The 20,187-nt window shown below is 38.3% G+C and overlaps 1 protein-coding gene and 1 long non-coding RNA gene across 16 annotated transcripts in view; both read right to left on the bottom strand.

The window, feature by feature from the left end:
* KCNIP4 (potassium voltage-gated channel interacting protein 4) overlaps window positions 1-20,187 on the bottom strand; it is a 1,126,248-nt gene that overhangs the window by 895,022 nt on the left and 211,039 nt on the right. The gene's annotated exons all lie outside the window — the stretch shown is intronic.
* Window positions 1-20,187, bottom strand: part of LOC119871270 — a 111,670-nt gene that overhangs the window by 36,889 nt on the left and 54,594 nt on the right. For 10 of the 14 annotated variants that reach the window (XR_005357393.1, XR_005357386.1, XR_005357383.1 and 7 more), the window contains one exon: window positions 18,912-19,402. This is a non-coding gene — a long non-coding RNA (uncharacterized LOC119871270). Of the gene's footprint in view, window positions 1-15,800; window positions 15,927-18,911; window positions 19,403-20,187 lie in introns of those variants that run through there. The other 4 variants (XR_005357391.1, XR_005357390.1, XR_005357392.1 and 1 more) reach the window with 3 other exon arrangements.

Genomic DNA, 20,187 nt, shown 5'->3' with positions numbered 1-20,187 from the left:
CCTTAGGATGGGGAGCTTTTGTTTCTATAGGTTTGTACCATTTACTTAGAGGCATATCTATTACATACTGGTAAGTGAGAAAATAAGTTACAAAAACATATATATATATATGTATATATGTATATATATACATATATATATATATAACCGTAATTTTGTGAAATAAAACTGCATTCTCTACATGTGCATATCTCCTTTGTAAAGAATAAAAACCTAATTCACTAGAAGGAGAGAACAAATGATATAAGAAAAAACAAAACTGCAGCAAAATGTAAGCCCTTGTGATATAATGCTAATATCTAAGATATAAAACTATGAAATTTATGAAAATTCTATTTCTATGAGAAATATGCATAGATTAAGGGAAAATATTAATCTCATTTAGTGTTGAGTAATTTAGGCAATTTTTTATTTGAATTCCTTGCAGTATTTTTATACTGCTTTTGCAAAAAATGTAACATATAGACAAAAGGAAAAATAATGAGTCTATGATGTGAACTTTCCTTAGAAATTCTATGCTTGCAAAATACCAACGGTATCTATTCGTTGAATATGCTTTCTGGGCAGGGCACCATTGTGAAAAATTTTGTTGAGTTACCTAATTTCGGAAGAGACTTTTCAGGTAGGCCTTCTTGTCCCCCAAAAAAGATGGAGAAACTGAAGCTGAGAAAGATTAACTCCCCTAAATTCATTGTGGTATGAAGTATCCCATTGTAAATGTGTTCCACTTTGTCTGATCCTGCAGCACTTGCTCCAAGGGGTCATGGAATGTGATAACCCACCTCTCTGCTTCCTGTGAAGGCCAAAAGATCCATGAAGGTCAGTCATTTGGGTTAGAACCCTGAATCCTGCCCCCCCTTTATCTATTCATGGGAGTCATGAAATTTATAACAAATAAGTCCTATGTTTTAAAAATATTCAAAGCAAAAGTTAATACAATTGCTTAGAAAAAGGTTAACAAATAATATTAAATAATACTATCTTTACTATTAAGAAACATTTTTAATGTATAAATAATTTTATATAGGGCCCTACATACATCATTTAAGGAATTTTACAAGATAGAGCTTAACGAACTGAGCAGGACTTATTAATTTTATTCAGTTAAGTCTACCTTTGGTGCTGTAAAGTCTCGTGTGTCAGTGAAAATGGAAAAGGTTTTTCCTCCAATCTTTCATCAGTCTGAGAAGTATGTTTTTCGTGGTTTATTTTAATAATTTTGCCTTTAGCAAAGCACGCATTATTTCATGAGCATTGGGCCACATTTTGAAGATTTAGCCAGAGATTATGAGCACAGATGGATTTTTCTTATGCTATAGTTCCCGAGACCTCTCTCATTTAACCTACTCTCTAGATAAACTCTCCCCATAACTTTCTCCTGAGATAAGCGTAGCATCTCCATTTTATTCTGCTGCTGAAACACAGACTCATTTCCACAAATGTTTGCTCTGGAACTGACAGCACAGACAAATCACCATGGACAGCTGCTGTTGTGTGGGATTTAAGGGCATTTTTTTTTTCTTTAGAGAACTGAAAAACTCTGGCCATAGCAGCAATTAGCCAACTTAGTCTTCATTCTCCTCCTATTTCTTCACATTCTTGATTCAGAAGATAAGGTTGCATTGGCATTCCTTCAATCATTGGACACGTTAGAAGAAGCAAAGATCGAAGACAGCCCATCTGAGCTTCCTATGCCAGCTCTTTCACTTAGTGTCCATGATTTTGGTCAGATCACTTCAAAGTATCTAAGCCTCAATTTAATCATGTGTGAACAGAACTAATGATGCCTACAGAGAATTAAATAAGGTTTTATATATATATAAAAATAGAAAATATATATATATATATATATATATATATATATATATATATATATATCACATTGGAAAATATCTGGTATATAGGAGATAATTCATCAACAGAAGATGTTGCTACTAATGTTAATGACTAGACCCAAAAGTAAGAAGGACATCTTTCTTGAGCAACTAAGAGAGTCAGGGACAGTTCTAAAGTCCCACAAAGTTCCTGGGGAAATCTTCTTGAATACTGTTGGGACTCTTATATGGACTACAGTGGTATCATTTTAATTAATTAACATCTTACGGGCAATGTAAGACGATATGTGCAATCTTTCTTTTAACATGCAAACACTGGCTATACTAGAACAATTGTACTTATTAGTACCAAAGCAAGGACAGAACCATGGGTAGGCTTCAAAAGATTATAAAATCAGATGAAAATGGTATGAACATGTATGAATTTTCTGACAAAATACTTCAGAGTATCATTCAAATCTGAACAGTTTCTAACACTCAGGAAATAATACTTGATTCTATACTAGATATGTTGGAGTCAATAATTTATGTTATCAGCTTTTTTCTTTTCTAGAAACCTGAGGAATATATCAAATTTATGCCCTAAAATGTATGGTCTAGAGCCATGTTTTGTCATCTTTTTGAGGTAAATGTCCCCTTTGATAACTGTATAAAAATTATTGAAAAAAATATAAATGGCAGTCTGTCACTGTCCAACAAACTCCCTTGCTCTTTGGGAGAAGGTCATAACATTGAGCACTTCTTTACTAAAGGCAATCCAGGACAAAGAAGGAAAGAGAACAGGAAGAGAAGGGAGGAAGAGGAAAAAGAGATTACAGAGTCATGCACAGGGATGAGGAAGGGAAGGGAAGGGAAGGGAAGGGAAGGGAAGGGAAGGGAAGGGGAGGGGAAGTGGGGAGAGAAGGGAAGGGGGGAAGGGAGGGACTGGAGTTAGGGAAGCGGAAGGAGGGGGCTTCAGTCATTTCCTTTCTTTTCCAATCTTCTCTCTCCTCTCAGCTCCTCGCTCTCTCTCTCCCCTCCCCTCTCTCCTCCCTCCCTCTCCTCTAACCCTCCTTCTCGCCTCTCCTCTCCTCTTCCTCCTCTCCTCTCCTCCTCTCCTCCATCCTCTCCTCTCCCTCTCCTCTCCTCTCTCGCCTCCTCTCTCCTGCTCCTCTCCTCTCCTCTGCCCGTTCCTATTTGATTCTCCCTCCTTCCCTCTCCCCGAGACAGAAGGAAAGAGACAAAGGGAAGAGAGATTATAACTTGGGAGCTTCCAGCATAATGTTAATGTGTAAGTATCTCAGAGACATCTTTCCCACACCTCTCTCAACTTCCTTATTCATTGAGCACATTTTCTCGGAGAAAAAAAGAGCTGTTGAGGGCATTCTGATCCACAGCTTTTTTTTTTTTTTTTTTTAATTTTAGAAAATGATCCACAGCTTTTAAAGTTACTGATGAATTAGGGCACCTCAGTGGCTCTGTCAGTAAGCATCTGCCTCGGGCTCGGGTCATGATCTCAGGGTCGTGGGATCAAGTCCTGTGTCAGGCTCCCTGCTCAGTGAGGAGCCTGCTTCTCTCTCTCCCTCTGCTCCCTCTGCTTGTGCTTTTTCACTTTCTGTCTGTCTGTCTCTCTCTCTCTCTCTCTCTCTCAAATAAATAAAATCCTAAAAAATAAATAAATAAAATTACTTACAAATGATATTTTTATAATTACCCATAGATGATATAGCACCTTTTAATAATCTGTCTTTTTAAAGTATCATATTTCAGAGTATCAAATTACTATATACTGTTGTGTGCAGATTCTTTTTGGCCAAACTATGTTTTTGAGAATGGATGAGACAACATCATTTTCCTTGGTGACCTGAAACAAAATCCCTTCTATTCAATTTTTGCTCTCTTCTTTCCACACAACGTTAGATGGTGTATCTTTGCCATATCTGCTACAAGATAAATGATTTTCAATTCAGTTTAACAAATGTGGATTGGGTGTCTTATAGCTTTCCTATATCAAGCCCAAGAAGTAGAAGAATTATATCTGCTCTAAAACTGTATAGGTCTACAAATGTCAGGGGTGAGATGCATCAGTCAAAAAAGTACTCACATGGAAAAGTTATTTTATAAAAATTAATTTGCTTTCTTCCTGAAAAGATCTGCAGTTTTCATAATGTGTTTTTCTTTCTTGTGTGTGCTTCTGGTAGCATATTTGCAAAATATTTAACTTGACTCCTACATTATTCATTCACTCATTCATTCAAACATTTTTTAAGGAACTGTAAAATCAGGTTACTTTGATACAACTTCTCTGATTTCTTTAAGATCAGCATTAAAGTGGAGACACCTGGGATCTAACTGGACGGAATTAGTGTTCAAAATTTATTAATGTGGCCATGCGAAAAGCCTCTTCTATAATGATCTTAATTTTATAGGGAGCAGCTAAGGCTAAGAAAGAACCAAATGATTCTTGGTCAGCTCTGATGATCACAAAGTTGACTAGGGGTCCCAGCTTTATCAGCCAAAATGGCTCAGTCTACACATGCTAGTAGGATAAATCAGTCTTGAGTTTCTGATAAGGGCCAGAAACTTCTGGTTCTTTGAAATCCTATAATGAGGAGTCATTATTAGATAAAGTTAGGGAGCTTAATTATAAGATGGTCTGATGGATACATTTACCCCAATAAGTGAGTCACTTGGGATCACATCATCTGGCTCCCAGTCTGATTAACCCATTCAAATTTCCTCACCCTTAGTGCTGGTCCTAATGCATTTCTGTCATCCTAATATGGCTTCATTGATAGGAGCAAAGGGTACCTGACATCCTTCCTTATGGGGTGATTTTGTTGATGGGAGCAAAGGGTGACTGGCATCCCTTCTTTTTGTGGGACTGACAATTAAGAGCTCAGAGTAAGTACATTTAGAAATATCCTCTAGGAAGCTCCTTCTCTCCAAACCAGGTAAACGTGGTGAAGCAAGTTCTTAGGCTGGGTCAGTGTGCCTACTGTCCTTCCAGAAGTCAAACCACCATGCTGGGGGTACTTGGCCTATTTCCCCTTGTACCTACAAATCATTAAGTTTCACAGACTTCCTTCAAAGAATGTGTGCAGATCCACCTTCCTTTCTTATGCTCACAGTTTTCTTAAGCCAGTGTTTCTCAACCTAGACACTGTTCTGGGCCAGATAGCTTCTTTGTTGTTGGGGGCTGCCCTGTATACTGTAGGATGCTTAGCAACATTCCTGGCCTCTATCTACTAAACTCTGGAAGTACTCCCCAAGTTGTGACAACCACAGATGTCTTCAGATATTTTCTAATGTCTCAGAAGGGGAACACCACCCTCCACCCACCCACCCAAGAGCCACTATTTAAAGACCGTGAATTCCATTAATGAGATCTCTGTGGATTCTTGCTTAGAGCCCTACTGACTTGGATATTACATGTGATTTTGACAATATTAATTACATAATTTGCCATATATTAATTATATACCTCCCCAAATCCAATGAATTGTGAGCAGTAAATTAAATGCACTGAGTATTTTAGGACACTCGAGAAAAGTTGAGCCTTTGTCTTTGCAAGAATTAGGCTATGCCAAAACCACTGGGGCTCTCTCTTCCCAATGGAATACCCCCTTGCAAGCTTATGGCCACTTACACTCAATCAGAAGCCTAAGATTGGGATGAAAAGGCAACTGTTGGCAGTCTCAAATTTTACTCTTGCTAGCTAGTCTATTCTTCTTAACTGGGTTGAACTGATTGTAATTTGCACACATTAACTCATTAACCTGATTCTTTACTTCCTTGGATTTCTGACATCAAGACCCTTAATCGCTGTTGAGTGACACGAGCCCCCTATTCCTATTCCAGTTTATAATTTTCTTTAATACAGTTTTCCCTCCAAGTTCTGCTTTATATTCTGCATCTGTGATGATCAATTTGTTTCTTTGTTTTATACCATCAGCATTTCCTGGGCTCAATTCACTAGTCTCCTCATCCTGACATCTTCTTTTGTCCTGAATGTGTTCATATTGTTGCATAATAGAGACATTCAGAACATAAAGAAGAGATAGAAAATTACTGGGGGGACAAAAAAAAACTATAAAAGACAAGCAAACATCCTCAGAAATGCCCCTGCAGAATTCATAACTTTTGAGAATATCACACAACTGTACCAAATGACTCTAAGCCTTCGATAAAGGAAAAATGTATACTTTACTTGAGAAGAGGGGAAAATAGGAACAATTACTTAGAATTCCATTTCATCTTTTTCTTAGGGAACTTATAAAACTTGAAGGGATAAGCTCTGGTTATGTGAAAAATATACTTATTTAAAATACCACCTTACTCAAATATTTATTATCCTATTTGTATTTATACCTATTAGGTTGGGTCATATAAAACTGCTATTTTTTACACCCAAACACTGACAATTACATATTCAATTCTAGCAACAGTAAGAAGTTCCTAAACACAAGAAAAACACTTATTACAGACTAGCAGAGTCTCCTTCAAAAGCAAGCATATTTAAAATTTCATAAAAAGAATTCATGTTTTCTTTACTAACATTTGATGAATGCCTTCTTCTTACATGGATAGCCTTATGATCACAGGAACCCAAGAACGTTAACTTTAAATGGTGCACATTTAAAACAGTGTGAGGAATCACTCTAAAAGACAAGACCACATCACCAAAACTGGACAGTAAGAGAACTGATTATTTTAATGAGCAAACCTACTTGCAGAGGACCTCTCCTGGCTCCTCAGATTTCTGTTTTGCCAAGGTTGGTGCATTTTAATTTTAGCTGTCCAAATCTGCACTTTTCAGATCCTAATCTCTTGCAGCATAATGAATCACGTCCATTGCATTTGTCATCTTTAAGATGACAGCTCTCAGCAACAAACAACAAAACAATCCAAAGACACACATTAGGCTTTAGAACACAACCGCTACCCTGAGAAGCGATTGATAAAGAAGTAATCTCTGCACGGTTGCTAATCATTGATGGTACCTAATGTTGGAAATGAATAAGAGATCCGCGTCTTCAACACATGAGATGTGAGACAGAAAGTCAAAGAAGAGAAGGAAGAGAGACACAGGGAAAACTAATTATATTAGATACCCAGGAACTCTGAAATGAGCTCCATTCATCTCAGGAACATAAAGAAATATAAGAGAGTCAATTTAAATTTATTATCTGCCTGCTGCTGCTTCAGCTGCTGCTAACAGACACCCCATAGAGAACCTTTGGGGAGAAAAGCATTCTTGTATGTTCTCTTCATATGAACCCATGGTGATGATGTTGAGAATAAATGTAAATGTGAAAAAATGGTGCTTCGTCAGGGTCAAGTTTTATGCTACCAGCTCAATGAAGCTAGGCAGAGCAAAAGTTCAACAAACATTTGTTGAGTTTATTTATGAGACCATTTGTGAGCCATGTAGAAATCCATGGTACAATAGACCATGACCTCTCATCAGCAGTGGAGAAAAGAACCTTTTGTGTCAGGCAAAGGAAGAAACAATAGTGGGAGGACTGGTTACTTGATACCTTTCCTACATCTATTCACACCAGTTTATCTACCAGCTGGTGATGAAAATTCTCTTTTAATCTTTAGGGCCCAATTTAGACAGGATTCCATTTCTTGTTTATGCTCAAGAAATGTGCATTAGACCAGCTGCATTTAATATCACAGAAGTACTTTCCATGGCAAGTACAGTACATGCTTTTTTCCAATTTTTCCATAGAGAAAATAAGTAGAGAAAAAGGATTAAGAGAAGAAAATATTCAAACATCTGAAGACAAACGAAGCCTTACAACTGATGGATGTCAAAACATCAAGCTAGACTCTACTGTCAATTTTCCTATCCAAATTCTGGCAAGTTTTTGTTTGTTCGTTTAGTGTGGAGAATCCATCCATGATTACCAAGCTGTTCTCACAGACCTAAATGACCATACTTTACAGTAAAAGGAAATGATTCAAAGCTTTGGGGCCTTAATCCAAACTTCTGTTAAACCATTCAGTGAGCTAACTCCAATGTTTATGTCTAAAGTCAATTTTCAGGGAAGGCGGTATAGTGTGATGATTTAAAGCATGGGTGGATGCCTCAGTTTGCATCCTAGCTCCATCTTTAGTAGTAGAGATAAGCACGTAGCCTTGTTGGCTATGTCACTTTAAATTCTCTGCACCAAAACCTTATGTACAATTATTTCTGCAGTTGGGTGATCCATAGTAATTTATATTTTCCTCCTTTGTGTTTTTGGTTCTCAGTTTTCCAAGATTCTAACAATGAACAAACTTTTAAAAAGAAAGAAACTCTATAAGTCAATCGGAGAAGGACAAACATTATATGTTCTCATTTATTTGGGGAATATAAATAATAGTGAAAGGGAATAGAAGGGAAGGGAGAAGAAATGGGTAGGAAATATCAGAAAGGGAGACAGAACATAAAGACTCCTAACTCTGGGAAACGAACTAGGGGTGGTGGAAGGGGAGGAGGGCGGGGAGTGGGGGTGAATGGGTGATGGGCACTGAGGGGGGCACTTGACGGGATGAGCACTGGGTGTTATTCTGTATGTTGGCAAATTGAACACCAATAAAAATAAATTTATTATAAAAAAAAAAGAAAGAAAGAAACTCTAAGTGGTGACAAGTTGTCCAATAAAAGGGAAGCACCTGTGGTGTTATTCTTTACAAAGTTCAGTGTCAGTTATAATCAACATAGCTTCCATCCTTTAATCAGTTAATAGAAAGCCTAACTTGGCTACTCAGGTTTTGCAAATAATAATCTCTGGGCAAGCACATGTCTGAGCTGAAGTTTTTGTTCAACTAACAAAATATCACATAAAAATTTGGCCACTCTCTCATTATCATACACTTTTTGGTTTTCATCACTGCGATGTTAAGCTCCAGCCTACAGATAATGCTCTAACACATCCACTAACACACTCTTGCTGCCACACCAATAAAGCATGGCTATAAACTCAGCACTTACTATTCACATGGCCTACGCAATTCTTTCCTTCTTCCATAGTAACAAACCAACATTAAATCACCCTCATGACCATATTAAAGTTAATTTCCTCCAAAGTGCATGTCATATTTATAAGACATGACTCTGCATTTAGACAGTGCTCATCTCGTAAGGTGCTCTAAGCACTGTCTATGTGCTTTATTTATGTGAATACATCACTGGTGTAAAAAGAGACAGACTATTTTATTTCAAAGGTATCCATTTTCCGATTTGCACTAAAAGCTTAGAGTCCTCAGTACCATAAATGTCATATTCAGTCAAATTATTATCCATAGAGCTCATTATTCAGTCTTTTACCAATAAAAACAAGAGATATTTTATGAAAAACCATTCATTTATTCGATCTACTGCTAGGTGCTGAAGAAAGCTGTAAAAATGAATCTATGCCAGCCTTGAAGTTTTTTGGCTTCCACAGCCCAGTTAGGAAGAGAGATAGGAAAACAATCCCAGTATATCACAGGGTTGTTATAGCCAAGCTTTGGGCGTGTGAGTGGGGATGGAGGGAGAGAAGGGAAGAATGTGTTCAGGGGAGGCATTACTAAAAGGAGTTTGCTGTAAGTTTTAGGAAGTGAGTAGGTCTTTTGCAAGTGGCTGGGGGAGAACACAAGGAAGCCTCACATTCTAAGGAAAGAAAGAGCAGTACCTGAGGAGCACTAAATCAGGAATGGGCCCAAAGAGGGAAGGAAATGATGACACGTGCTCCCTCCAGGCCCAAAGTGTTCTTCTTATTTTTAGTTAGTATATGCAGATCTAATTCCACACACCATTTGGGCAACTGTGAGAATTTTTCAGTTGGGAGGAGAGAAATCACAAGTCAATTCAAATTATAAAAGCAAATTTGGCAAGACCGCATGGTTGCTGCCGTGCTGTTTCTCTGACTAGAGAGAACGGATAGACTTCTGGCTCCCTTGCCACTTGCTCCCGGTGAAGCCTGTTACATTTGAGAAATCTTGCTAATGCGTCAGTGTTGCCAATTTACTGAGCACATTACATTTTATATTTCCGCACACCATGGTAATATTTTCGTGCCACTCTATGATTAAACATAATTTTAAGTAGTGTGACTAGATATACGTTGGCAGGCAATATGTCTAGTGTTCAAGACAGTAAGCTGTTAAAGGATTCCTAGTGTTAGCAACACGGTAAAGAAAGTAGCATCTTCAGATGGAAAAAAACAAAACAAAACAAAACAGGCAGACTAGACTGTTCCTATCTATATATCTACATATCTACAAATCCACCTATCTACCTATCTACTTGCCTACATATTTCTTTTTCACATATTTAATATAATAAAAGCAAACAATATAGAAAAACCTAATGGGTCACTTGCTGCCTACACCCCCAATCCCATTTATTTTCCATGGGACATGATTTCACATTGATGGTGCATGTTGACTCAAGCCCACTTATTAAAAAACAAACGACAATATATATTTTTTCTATCTGGTGATGTTAAAATTCATGTTTTTTCCCAAATCTAAAGAAATTCCTTTGAGTTGACAGGCTCTATAACAGGGAACAAGGGACACTAAAAAAAAAAAAAAATTGTGCTAATGCTCACTGCTGCTTCTCCTTTTCTGCATAGTAAAAGAGATAACTTCTCTCAAGTTTGTAAACGCATGGCTAGCTAAATCATATGCCAGGCTTTTACCTGGATTTCTGTGTTTTCTCTTTCTAGTAATGTATAACCTACCTGAAATGCTATAGAGAGTAAATGTTGAGGTTAACACAGCTAGTGGAGAAGTGGCGTGATAGAAAATGGAGAAAACGAGGCTAACAATAACAATAAATCACAAAAAGCTTATGACACACCACTCAGGAAGTTTGGTACCCTTCAGGAGCCCTAATATAGAATTAGAGATTACACAAATGTAAACAGTTGGCTATATCCATAATCTATCCTCTAAAACTAATTGCAAGCCTTCCCTCCTAAACCTTATACCAACTTTAATATAACAGATTCCCTAGGGGAATTATTTGGTTGCCATTCTTTTGACATAAATGAGTCTGGGCTATGAAATCCACAATATTCCTTGAGTTTCCTTTGTTTAGGGCTTTTTCTCTATGAGAGTGTTAAGGCCTCAATGGGCCATGATCCTATGATGATCCTGAAGAAAAGAGCCAAGGACATCACTCAACCACTTTTATATACATGTATGTATTACACTGAAAGACCTGAAACAATGGTGCAATTTGCAGAGGATCCAGGGCAAATTGTCAGGACAGATGAACACCCAACAGGTTAGAGAAGGCTCAAAGGAAGTCCTGAATTGGGACAGAATCCACATGCATGATTGTAAATGGTTAAGTATTTGAAAATTGGGGATCTCTATCTCTTTGATCAGACAAAACTGAATGGACATTACAGAGCCCTGGTAATAACAGACATCCCATAAGTGGTTCCTGAGAGCCAATGAGATACAGAAGTATGACAGTGGGTTGTAGAGTCTTGTGAGCCAGAGTTTGAACTCCACCTTCCCATTTTACTAATTATTCACCCACAGAACATTTTCTTGGCCTTTCTCAGTCTCGGGATCATCTATATAACCCCACAGTGTTGTGAAAAGACTTATAAATAATGTATGTGAGATATCCAGCACATTCTTGACATTCAATATGCATGAATTATCATTATATAAACAGCATCGAAGAACTTAGGTGAATTGTATCTACAAAATGAAGTGCTGCATATCTGAGTATAGTTGGTAGGACAACTCAACAATCTGGTTTTGCCCCCTCTCGTCCCCGCCCTGACGGCCTAAACTCTGTGAGGGTCTTTTTTAGGCAGTTGTCCTCAAACCTTTAGAGTTCTAGGACAAATACAGCATATTTTCTTCGGCTGGCCTAAAAACAATTAAATTATTGAATTTAACATACAAGTTCATGTTCATTTAGTAAATCTAGACACTTTACATGTAACATTTCATAGTATTTTCACTCCCAAGTAGAGGGGATGGAGACTTTATGGTGTCCATTAAATTTCTACTTCTCAATGAAGAGTATAAATAAGATGGCAAGTGAGCCTTGCCTAAGAGACCCAAGGAGAGCTCATGACACAGCCAGCCCCAATAGACACCTCAGCATACAGACTGACTGTCCATCACATCACAACCAGAAGGTCTTTGGGTTTCTGGCCTGATGTTCTATTCTCTGCATTATCTTTTAAGCTTCCTCTCCTCAGTACTCACTCCTTTCTTTCTCGAGTCACTTTATAAATATTTTAGCTTCGTAAAAGTTCCTGAGGGATGTCATAATATTCCAGCTCTGTCCTTCCTCAGCCTGACTCAGCCTCTACACCTGGTAAGACTTGGATATCATTTGTTTGACACCTCTGCCTTCAGTACCTTACGATTCCCAATGTTATTGTTAAGGAACTGCAGGTTTCTTCTAAGTGATTCCCTCATCAAAACACAAATTAAGAAAAATCAGACTTCTTCGAAAATATTTCAAAAGTATATTCTAGTAAAAAGCCCCAGTTCTCTTTTGCTCTTAGATTCCCTGTCACAATATGCATACCATTTATGAATAATAATCTGGAGCTGGCATTTGGAGTATGGCTGAAAAATTGGATACCTCAGATTCATACTTGAAAGTCATCTTAAAATACTCAATGTAGAAAGGCGGGGGGGGGTGGTGGGAAACATCAGCTACAAAGCCAGAAGAATGAAATCAGGCCACTACCAGTGGACCACTTGACAGACGGGAGGCAAAGATATAATTGTTCTCTCTGGCGTGCCTCTTTCTGGAAGAGTGATAGACACAGCCTTCAACTTACTGCTTGGTATGGAGGATTACCCAGTAATCACTGCATGATCAGTAGTGAAGAGATGATAGGTACACCTGAAACAACTTTATCATTGTGATATTTTATCTTGCCATCTCTAATCTAAAGTAGATGATACCAAGACAAGTTTATCTTGTAATATTTTTCTTCTTCATAAGCATCTAAAAACAGTTCAATATTCATCATTAAATTCTGACAAAGATTGTCAAGATCCTAACTTGCTGATTTCCTGTTAGTAGCAAAAGCACCTGGCATATAGCAGGTATAGTAAATTATATAAAATTAATTTACTAATTAGCCAGACAGCTTCCATACTCAAAGAGAGATCTGTATTTAAAGGGAAGAAAATAAATTCTAGTCTGAATATTTCTGGAAGGAACAAAATGAAAGTAGACCTATCACTGGCCTGTACTGCTTTGGCAATGTGTGTTTTTTTAATTTGGTGGGGAAAAAAAAAGAAAAGAAAGAAAAGAAAAGAAAAGAAAAGAAAAGAAAAGAAAAGAGAAAAGAAAAGAAAAGAAAGAAAAGAAAAGAAAAGAAAAAAGAAAGAAAAGAAAAAAAGAAAAGAAAAGAAAAGAAAAGAAAAGAAAAGAAAAGAAAAGAAAAAGAAAAGAAAAAGAAAAGAAAAGAGAAAATGCTGTGTGGGTAAAAGTACACATTTTGAAATTGCTTGATTCTTATCAAGTTCATCTGCATAAAATCTGCCAACTATACGATAGGAAGTCTATGGATGACAATGTTATGTCTCATAACTTCATTAATTCTGATGCTTAGTTCCAGAGCAGCTAGGGCATCAGTAAACATTAGCCTGAAGATATTTACTTCTCCTTCCAGACTCCTCACGGATAAATAACAGAACAGCACTGCTGGAACTGACTTGTTTCTGGGGCAAGCAATACAGTAGTTGCTACCTCAACAGCTAGACTCAACAGCCTTTACATTCTCTCAAAGAAGCAGAAAACTGTATTTTAAGGAACTCAAAGAAGCAGCTAACCATGAAACACTAACCATAAAAGTGTCTAGGCATAAAGATGAGCCTCACATAGCAGAAGAGATTGAGTAATATTTTCACCCAACTATGGAATAGCCTCAATGCATAACTTAGGAAAACACATCATCAGGAGCCAGGAATTCAGAAACCAGGAATGGGTGCGTCCAAGTAGTCCCAAGTGCCAGTATTGGGAGTACTGATTCTGGAAGTTTTTGCTTAGACCCTATGATTAGATTCCATGTCCCTAATATGAACACCTTGAATTCCCTATGGTTTTGCAAACAGGTTACTTTTTATGCTACACTGTGATTGCTTGTTCAAAGGGTCTTTTCCTCTCCTTGAGCATTTGCTAAGAAACTATCCCATTCACCACTCTTCATACAGTGGCTAGCACAGTGCCTGACACAAAACAGATAATAAATATACAGTTATTCAATCAATGAGAAACTCAATCCTGACTTGTGTCAATCATACATTAGAATGCTGCTACTAAATCCTCAATTCTCTTTTGTAAGGTTGGGGAAAATCCATTCTTTCATTATTTAGAAGTAAAAGTTGATTCCCTCAAGCCACAGTCTGAATCTATCTAGGGAAGGAGGAATATATATATATATTGCATCTGGTGCTACACAGTGCAACAAATATGGTTAGCTCCCAACTTATTAACTTACTCCTCGAATTTGTTGTTAATCGATACTCTCTACTATTGGAGCATATAAAATGAGTCACAGGCTATATTAAAAATAAGTGGTCATTTGTCTTTGTTCAGCATGCTTTGCAGAATGGCAGACTACAGAAAGCTGCATGGCGTGTAACCAGTGAAGAGGCTGGGCAGGCTCCTCACACCACTTTGCTGGGAGTCTGTGATCCTATACTCGACTGGTGTTGCTCCTACTCAGTAGCCATTCCCTTCTCAGTTTCCCAGATTCTTGTCTTTCAAGTCTCAGTCTAGATCTCCTCTCCTCTGTCCCACACTCACTTTCCACATAATCTTTTCCCAGTTGATGTCAATGACTTTCAAATATAAACCTCCAACCTGAGTCTCTTCCCTGAACTTCAGACTCATACGTTAACATAGCTACCTGGATGTAACTGACATCTTAAAAGCAACTAAAAACAAACTCCAAATCTCCCTTTGCCTCCAAGCTTTTCCACACAGAGGCTTTCCTGTCTCTGTAAAATGGCAAAATCATATTTCTAGGTGCTCAGGTTAAGACAAAACCAAACCTTGCCCCAACCACCCCACATCCAATCCTTCAGGGATCATGTTGGCTCAGTGTTCAAAATCAAAAAGCTTCCTACTGACCCCCCAGGCACACGTGCGTGCGCGCGTGCATGCACACACACACACACACACACACACACACACACACATCATATCTTTGGTTCAAGATGGCATGACTTATTACTTCTTAACTGGCATCTCTGTATCTGTGCCCCTGATGTCTACAGTGTATTCTTAGCCCAACTGCTGGAGTGATCATTTTATAACAAGTCCAAATCACATGACACCTTTGCTCGAGTTTCTCCAATGACTTCCCATCCCATTCAGAGTAAAATTCTGAAACTACCCATATCTCTGTCTCCCTGACTTCTCTCTGGCCTCATCTACCTACTGAGCCCTGTTCCCTCTGGTTCATATAGACCTGATGTTCCTTTATAAGAACCAACATGTGTGCCTCAAAGATATTGCCCTTTCCACTCTGTCTGCCTGGAATCTCTATTTAAGGACATGTATAGGTCTCATTGCCTTACCCCTCCCCGCCCCCCGGATCTGTGTTCAAGAGTTAACTTTTCAATGATGCTTTCCTGGACCATCCTATTAAAATTTAATTCCTGACACTGCATATCCCTTATGCCTTCTGCTGCTTTATTTTACTCTATGGCTTATTGCAAGTATAACACCAAACACACAAGACACTCTCTCTCTTGTATTTATTTGTTTGCTGTTTGTCTCTCTCCTCTAGAACCTATGATCCATGAGTGTACACACTTTGACCTTTATGCTGAGAGCTACATGCTGGGCACTTCGTACAGTGCCAGGGCCTCAAAAATACTTTTAAAATAAATAAAGAATTGAAGAGTTACGTCTGGATAGGAACCATTTGCAGTCCAGGCTGCTGTTTGCCTAGTCACATACTTTCAACTAATGGCATCCTAATAGACACACAATCTTTTTTTTTATTTCATTATTAGAGACATTTTCACATTTAATTTGCCAGGCTTAACCTAAATTAAAAAGTAACAAGGAATATGCCAGAGATTACTTGGAAGAGATGCGGCTGTAAATCTTTTGATCCCAGTGCTAATCTAGAGAAGATAATTTGTTAGAAGCATATTAGTCCACAAGCAATTCTTATAGGCAAAAAGTAAGACTTTTTTGACAAGAATTTCACCATGCCTCTTTCATATTAATGAAGAGTAAAGACTTTTGTTATATTCTACAAAGCCACAAGAGCAGCTTTACATAAGTAAATGGATGATTCTAATTAATGAATTAAATAAATATTAAGAGTGCTGTGAATGAAGATAATTAATGAAACGGTTTTTAAAGCAAAGGTATAGCTATGGCTCATTCCACTGAATATTGCCTAGCAGTTCACAGGGAAATCAGAAGGCTTAGCAAACTTTGATCTTAATTAAGAAATTATTTTAAATGGCAGGAGTTGTATTAATAAATGAAATCCCTCACACACTAATACTTTCCTACTTTCATTTGAATCTGTTACAAAATGCTGTTAATACATAAACACGTATTCACACTATGTGGTACATTATAAAAGTATTGCTTGAGAAGTATTTAATGTACAAAACTTATAAAACCATAAACCAGACACAATGTAAAGTTCATTAACATCATCATTTCAAGAAAACTGCCTGAAGCAGCCTTAGCTTGCTCCCCACCTCACAGGATCACTGCCCTTCACTGCCTGATTCCCAATGTTTTGAAAACATGTATTGTATGTGTTTGCTTGTGTTTCATTTGTTTCAGGTAGGAGGTAAATCTAGGCCCTATTACTCTGTTTTTATTGGAAGGGTGGATGTCAAAAACATTCAATTCCATAATATGAGCATAAGATTATTTAGAAACAGATACAGTACGTGGCTTGATGAAGATCACCTAGCTACTAAATTGAGGAAGGAGGAGCCAACCTAAGTCCTGGGGTGCTTGGGTATCTCAGTCGGTTAAGCATCCGACTCCTGACTTCGGCTCAGATCCTGATCTCAGGATTGTAAGATTAAGCCCCATGTTGGGTTCTGCCTCCAGTAGTGAATCTGCTTAAAATTCTTTCTCTCACATTCTGTCCCTTGCCCCCCAAATAAATAAATCAATCTAAAAAAATAAATAAATAAACCCTAAGTCCCAAACCCTGAACCCAAACCTCTCCCGCTTCTTAACTCTTCATCAACATTTGCCACTTCGTATTACAACTTGTCAACTTAAAATCTATGTTCCAACTATGGTCTCCTTGAAGGAAATAATTTCATGTTAGGCTTAACTTTATGGCCACGCAGCAGTGGTGGCCCGGTTGACATTCCATGCATACTTAGGAATGAATGAATATATATGAATAAGTAGCTTATGGAACTGGTTAGAGTAAAACACTGAGCCACACAGGTGACAGCAAGACAGGAAATTTTTCAGTGCTTCGGGTCTTTTCAAGGAAGGTTATGAGGCTTAGAAATAGTAACATACCTCAAGAAAAAAATTTCACAAGAACTAGTATATTAAATAAAACATGGGGATGACCCTCTGGGCAAAGATGATGTAAGAGAGTCAGAACTGCCAAGAACTTTGCCTAGTTACCTACTGAGCTGAAATTTTATTTTGACTCTGATTTGCTCTGAAATAAGCATCTGTTCAAAATCACAAATTCATAAGTGGAAAGTATGACATAGGCCATATGGGTCTTGCGCCTATGCCGCCTGGGAATCTATCCTGATGATGGACATCAAACTCACGACTGAGTCCTCCCAATGAGACAGAAGCCCATTATTTATGAGACAGGTTGTCCCACTATGAGACAATATTGTTACAAATCCTCCTCCTAGTGCAATCCAGCGTCTTCACGTGGAGAGAAAGCACAAATGTGCGCACGCGTACAAGTACACACTCAAGCACACACACAGGGCTACGTAGAAGGGATACAGATCTCTGTCAGTATGTTTAGACATACAGAAATACACTTTCGACATGATGATGAGGGTGGAGGTGGAGGAGGTAAAGTGAAGTGTTGAACGTGAAGTGTTTATATGAGGAATAATTTATTGCTAACCACGTTGTATTTTAGACAAGTAGCAGGTTCAAAGACTATATCGTAAAATACTGCACCACAAATTCCATCCTCATTTTCATCTCCTTGTTATTCTTGAATCAAGACATTTTTTATCACTCCTCACCCCGACATCCTAAAGCTAAGAAACTTAAAATTCTACTGATAATTCAAAATCTAAAAATGGAAGCGCTTGGATGGCTCAGTGGTTGAGCGTCTCTGCTTTTGTCTCAGGTCATGATCCCGGGGTCCCAGGATCGAGTCCCACATCGGGCTCCCCGCAGGGAGCCTGCTTCTCCCCCTGCTTGTGCCTCTGCCTCTCTCTGTCCCCCATGAATAAATAAAATCTTTTTAAAAAATCTAAAAATGCGCACTGCTAGGCCTTTATAGGAACAAGTCTTTAGCTGGCAACACTTTGCATAGTCTTCTGGTATCTAAGTCCTAACTCATGATTAATTTAATGATGCAATCATCTACACAATACTATCACAATAGTATCATCTTATTCTGTTGAAAAATGAACCTGCTCTTTTTTGAAGTCTCTAAAAGTGTTCAAAAGATCAGAAAATCTCTCTGGATAGATATGAATCTCCATAGAAAAACAGAACCAATTTGTTTGTGCCAGTACACCTCAGAGGCAGGGCAGACCCTGGTATTCAATACGAAACTCTGAAATTAGGAGCTGATGGTAGTCCTTATTTCTTATGTATACACCAATTATTCCAATTATTCCTTATACACATACATTTAACTGAATATCCTTGATTATAGAATCTTGACTTAGTTCTTAGTTATAGCATAAGCTGATTACTCATTTATTTGGTTTACCATTTTGTAAAATTTGTAAAATGGGTGTACTATACCAGAAAATGAGATTTATTAGAAAACTGACTAGCAAAATTATTCTACCTTGACTCAGTTCCTTTCATACACTTTTCTAGATTATGCTTGAAGACCCTTCCACATTATAGGATGAAATGATATATGATAGACAAAATTAAAAAAAAAATTATCAACACAATAGCCCCAGACCTGAGAGTATATTTCAAAGCATACAAAGTGATTGATCTGTCTTTCCTTAATCATAGAACTCGGTTCCAGAGAAGTGAGAAAGAGAAGTAATACTGGCTGTCACCTGATATGTTCTTTCTGGCTACTCTGAAGGTTGGTATTTTTTAATGCATCAGTCACAATAACTCTAAGATCTCTAACGTTGCCCGAAGCAAGCTAGCTATTTAATAGTGGGCAGGAGTCTATCCCAGCGGTGCAATGAGAACAGACTTAGCAGCGTCCACCCAGCCAGGGGAGACCCACCAGAGCTGATGCCTCCAGAAATGCTCCTGCCTCCTCTCTGCTCCTTTCCCACCAGCACTGATCCAGCCCCTTGAGCTCCTGCCTCAGCAATGATACCTCGAATGTAGTCACCTCTCAAGGTGGAGCAAGGGAGGGGGGCACGAGCCTTGAAAGTGATAGCCTGTGCACCGGTGTCTGCTCAGACTCAGGCTCCGAATCCTAGGACACCACATGGGAGAAAAGAAATAGGAACAAAAAGGTTTCAAAATACTGCTTTTTTTATTCCTATTCTATTCCTATACAATTCCACTTACCCCAAAATACTAAAAGTATATGTTGATATTAAAGATAACACACTTGTGGGGCACCTGTGTGGCTCAGTGAATGAAGCGTCTGCCTTTGACTCAGGTCATGATCCCAGGGCCCTAGGGTTGAACCCTACATTGAGTTCTCTGCTCAGCAGAGAGTCTGCTTCTCCCTCTCCCTCTGCTGCTCCCCTCCCTGCTCATGCTTTCTCTCTTTAAAATAAATATCTGAAAGAAATAAAGATAACATGTTTTAATCAGAAGTGCTTAACTTTCAACAGTTGTGCCGTCTCCAATGAGAGTTGGATCTCCATGCTGAGAGGGAGGGTGAGGCATTCCCTGGGCACTCTCATCTCTGGGGCAATGGCAGCTTCTCATATCTGCAAAGTCCATATTCTTGGCAGTTCTCTATTTTTTTTTACAAGTCAGTCCAATTTTTATTTCAATCTTGTTATAATAAATAATTTTTTCTTTCTCTTTTTTTTAAAGTAGGCTCCACGCCCAGCATGGAGCCCAACATGCGGCTTGACCCCACAACCCTGATACCAAGACCTGAGCTGAGATCAAGAGTCAGATGCTTAACCAACTAAGCCACCCAAGTGCCCCAATAAAGCATTCTTTATGCTAAAATTCCCTAGTTTGAATTGCTGTAGGGTTTCTGCCTCCTGAGTGTACCTTGATTGATATGCACAGTGAACT

This window comes from Canis lupus, chromosome 3 (assembly GCF_011100685.1).
Source record: "Canis lupus familiaris isolate Mischka breed German Shepherd chromosome 3, alternate assembly UU_Cfam_GSD_1.0, whole genome shotgun sequence".
Lineage (NCBI taxonomy): Eukaryota > Metazoa > Chordata > Mammalia > Carnivora > Canidae > Canis > Canis lupus.
Note: the sequence above shows the minus strand (reverse complement) of the source record. Positions and strands in the feature narration are given on the sequence as shown.